Here is a 5,000-nt window from a genome sequence, read left to right as displayed (position 1 = left end):
AAAAACTGGGTTTCCGAAATCGTGCTGGAGGTGTTTTGGTCAACCAGGAAAAATGGCATTTACGGGAGAGGGTAAAGTATACCCCCCCCCCCCCTCTCGGCTGATTTACCCTCTCCCGTAAACGCGTTTTTTCCTGGTCGACCAAAACACTCATTGACTCCCATTCATTTGACACTTTGTCATTTTTTCAGCACTTTTTTCGCGCATTGGGTACTCCGCCCATTGACTCCCATTCATTTGACACTTTGTCGTTTTTCCAGACCTTTTTTCACGCATTGGGTACTCCGCCCATTCACTCCCATTCATTTGACACTTTGTCGTTTTTTCAGCACTTTTTTCGCGCATTGGGTACTCCGCCCCATTCACTCCCATTCATTTCACACTTAGAAAAATCATCCGAGCGGCTCTCCACGCATTTTATAGCCGCTTTGGGGCTCCAGCCGCCTCGGCCTTCATTTCTGACTAGGCTCGTGTGGACTTTGTCGTTTTTTCAGCACTTTTTTCGCGCATTGGGTACTCCGCCCCATTCACTCCCATTCATTTGACACTTTGAAAAATCATCCGAGCGGCTCTCCATGCATTTTATAGCCGCTTTGGGGCTCCAGCCGCCTCGGACTGCATTTCTGACTAGGCTCGTGTGGACTTTGTCGTTTTTTCAGCACTTTTTTTACACATTGGGTACTCTGCCCCATTCACTCCCATTCATTTGACACTTTGAAAAATCATCCGAGCGGCTCTCCACGCGTTTTATAGCCGCTTTGGGGCTCCAGCCGCCTCGGACTGCATTTCTGACTAGGCTCGTGTGGACTTTGTCGTTTTTTCAGCACTTTTTTTACACATTGGGTACTCTGCCCCATTCACTCCCATTCATTTGACACTTTGAAAAATCATCCGAGCGGCTCTCCACGCGTTTTATAGCCGCTTTCAGACTCCTGCCGCCTCGCCTGCACTTCCGCCTCGGTCCGTTAGGATTTAGGCCTTTTTTCAGCACTTTTTCTCCGTTCCTCCGGGGCGACAGCGGCTCTCCACGCATTTTATAGCCGTTTTCAGACTCCTGCCGCCTCGCCTGCACTTCCGCCTCGGTCCGTTAGGATTTAGGCCTTTTTTCAGCACTTTTTCTCCGTTCCTCCGGGGCGACAGCGGCTCTCCACGCATTTTATAGCCGTTTTCAGACTCCTGCCGCCTCGCCTGCACTTCCGCCTCGGTCCGTTAGGATTTAGGCCTTTTTTCAGCACTTTTTCTCCGTTTCTCCGGGGCGACAGCGGCTCTCCACGCATTTTATAGCCGTTTTCAGACTCCTGCCGCCTCGCCTGCACTTCCGCCTAGGTCCGTTAGGATTTAGGCCTTTTTTCAGCACTTTTTCTACGTTTCTCCGGGGCGACAGCGGCTCTCCACGCTTTTTATAGCGGTTTTCAGACTCCTGCCGCCTCGCCTGCACTTCCGCCTAGGTCCGTTAGGACGTGGGCCTTTTTTCAGCACTTTTTCTCCGTTTCTCCGGGGCGACAGCGGCTCTCCACGCTTTTTATAGCCGCTTTGGGGCTCCAGCCGCCTCGGCCTGCATTTCTGACTAGGCTCGTGTGGACTTTTTCAGCACTTTTTTTGTGCATTGGGTACTCTCGCCCATTGACTCCCATTCATTTGACACTTTGTCATATTTTCAGCACTTTTTTGGCGCATTGGGTACTCTCGCCCATTGCCTCCCATTCATTTGACACTTTGTCATATTTTCAGCACTTTTTTGGCGCATTGGGTACTCTCGCCCATTGACTTCAATGCATTTACTGCAACTCCTGCCTGTGTCCGCCAGAGGGCGTCTGGCTTAACAGCGGCTCTCCACGCTATTTCTATCCGCTTTGAGGCTCCAGGCAGCTCGGCCTGGGTTTCTGAATTTCTCCCTTGACACTTTGTTACTTTTTCACCTTTTTTCTCATTTCATCCAGGGACACAGCGGCTCTCCACAGACTTTCCCGCGGCCCCTGGGCTCCAGGACCCTAGGCATGGGTTTCTGCCTAGCTCCCTTGACACTTTGCCATTTTTTCACCCTTTTTCTCATTTCATCCAGGGACACAGCGGCTCTCCACAGACTTTCCCGCGGCCCCTGGGCTCCAGGACCCTAGGCATGGGTTTCTGCCTAGCTCCCTTGACACTTTGCCATTTTTTCACCCTTTTTCTCATTTCATCCAGGGACACAGCGGCTCTCCACAGACTTTCCCGCGGCCCCTGGGCTCCAGGACCCTAGGCATGGGTTTCTGCCTAGCTCCCTTGACACTTTGCCATTTTTTCACCCTTTTTCTCATTTCATCCAGGGACACAGCGGCTCTCCACAGACTTTCCCGCGGCCCCTGGGCTCCAGGACCCTAGGCATGGGTTTCTGCCTAGCTCCCTTGACACTTTGCCATTTTTTCACCCTTTTTCTCATTTCATCCAGGGACACAGCGGCTCTCACAGACTTTAGAACCGCCCCTGGGCTCCAGGACGCAAGGCATGGCTTACTCTCGCCCATTGACTTCAATGCATTTACTGCAACTCCTGCCTGTGTCCGCCAGAGGGCGTCTGGCTTAACAGCGGCTCTCCACGCTATTTCTATCCGCTTTGAGGCTCCAGGCAGCTCGGCCTGAGTTTCTGAATTTCTCCCTTGACACTTTGCCATTTTTTCACCTTTTTTCTCATTTCATCCAGGGACACAGCGGCTCTCCACAGACTTTGCAGCCGCCCCTGGGCTCCAGGCAGCTCGGCCTGGGTTTCTGAATTTCTCCCTTGACACTTTGCCATTTTTCCACCCTTTTTCTCATTTCATCCAGGGACACAGCGGCACTCCACAGACTTTGCAGCCGCCCCTGGGCTCCAGGCAGCTCGGCCTGAGTTTCTGAATTTCTCCCTTGACACTTTGCCATTTTTTCACCCTTTTTCTCATTTCATCCAGGGACACAGCGGCACTCCACAGACTTTACAGCCGCCCCTGGGCTCCAGGCAGCTCGGCCTGGGTTTCTGAATTTCTCCCTTGACACTTTGCCATTTTTTCACCTTTTTTCTCATTTCATCCAGGGACACAGCGGCTCTCCACAGACTTTGCAGCCGCCCCTGGGCTCCAGGCAGCTCGGCCTGGGTTTCTGAATTTCTCCCTTGACACTTTGCCATTTTTCCACCCTTTTTCTCATTTCATCCAGGGACACAGCGGCACTCCACAGACTTTGCAGCCGCCCCTGGGCTCCAGGCAGCTCGGCATGGGTTTCTGCCTAGCTCCCTTGACACTTTGCCATTTTTTCACCCTTTTTCTCATTTCATCCAGGGCAACAGCGGCTCTCCACAGACTTTCCCGCGGCCCCTGGGCTCCAGGACCCTAGGCATGGGTTTCTGCCTAGCTCCCTTGACACTTTGCCATTTTTTCACCCTTTTTCTCATTTCATCCAGGGCAACAGCGGCTCTCCACAGACTTTCCCGCGGCCCCTGGGCTCCAGGACGCTCGGCATGGGTTTCTGAATTTCTCCCTTGACACTTTGCCATTTTTCCACCCTTTTTCTCAATTCATCCAGGGCAACAGCGGCTCTCACAGGCTTTAGAACCGCCCCTGGGCTCCAGGCAGCTCGGCATGGGTTTCTGCCTAGCTCCCTTGACACTTTGCCATTTTTCCACCCTTTTTCTCATTTCATCCAGGGACACAGCGGCTCTCCACAGACTTTACAGCCGCCCCTGGGCTCCAGGACCCTAGGCATGGGTTTCTGAATTTTTCCCTTGACACTTTGCCATTTTTTCACCCTTTTTCTCATTTCATCCAGGGCAACAGCGGCTCTCACAGACTTTAGAACCGCCCCTGGGCTCCAGGACCCTAGGCATGGGTTTCTGCCTAGCTCCCTTGACACTTTGCCATTTTTTCACCTTTTTTCTCATTTCATCCAGGGACACAGCGGCACTCCACAGACTTTACAGCCGCCCCTGGGCTCCAGGCAGCTCGGCATGGGTTTCTGCCTAGCTCCCTTGACACTTTGCCATTTTTCCACCCTTTTTCTCATTTCATCCAGGGACACAGCGGCTCTCCACAGACTTTGCAGCCGCCCCTGGGCTCCAGGCAGCTCGGCCTGGGTTTCTGAATTTCTCCCTTGACACTTTGCCATTTTTTCACCCTTTTTCTCATTTCATCCAGGGACACAGCGGCTCTCCACAGACTTTACAGCCGCCCCTGGGCTCCAGGACCCTAGGCATGGGTTTCTGAATTTCTCCCTTGACACTTTGCCATTTTTTCACCTTTTTTCTCATTTCATCCAGGGACACAGCGGCTCTCCACAGACTTTCCCGCGGCCCCTGGGCTCCAGGACCCTAGGCATGGGTTTCTGCCTAGCTCCCTTGACACTTTGCCATTTTTTCACCTTTTTTCTCATTTCATCCAGGGACACAGCGGCTCTCCACAGACTTTCCCGCGGCCCCTGGGCTCCAGGACCCTAGGCATGGGTTTCTGCCTAGCTCCCTTGACACTTTGCCATTTTTTCACCCTTTTTCTCATTTCATCCAGGGACACAGCGGCTCTCCACAGACTTTCCCGCGGCCCCTGGGCTCCAGGACCCTAGGCATGGGTTTCTGCCTAGCTCCCTTGACACTTTGCCATTTTTTCACCCTTTTTCTCATTTCATCCAGGGACACAGCGGCTCTCCACAGACTTTCCCGCGGCCCCTGGGCTCCAGGACCCTAGGCATGGGTTTCTGCCTAGCTCCCTTGACACTTTGCCATTTTTTCAACCTTTTTCTCATTTCATCCAGGGACACAGCGGCTCTCACAGACTTTAGAACCGCCCCTGGGCTCCAGGACGCAAGGCATGGCTTACTCTCGCCCATTGACTTCAATGCATTTACTGCAACTCCTGCCTGTGTCCGCCAGAGGGCGTCTGGCTTAACAGCGGCTCTCCACGCTATTTCTATCCGCTTTGAGGCTCCAGGCAGCTCGGCCTGAGTTTCTGAATTTCTCCCTTGACACTTTGCCATTTTTTCACCTTTTTTCTCATTTCATCC

This window comes from Dunckerocampus dactyliophorus, unplaced genomic scaffold, assembly GCF_027744805.1.
Source record: "Dunckerocampus dactyliophorus isolate RoL2022-P2 unplaced genomic scaffold, RoL_Ddac_1.1 HiC_scaffold_22, whole genome shotgun sequence".
In the NCBI taxonomy this organism is placed as follows: Eukaryota; Metazoa; Chordata; class Actinopteri; order Syngnathiformes; family Syngnathidae; genus Dunckerocampus; species Dunckerocampus dactyliophorus.
This window is presented reverse-complemented; position numbering follows the sequence as displayed.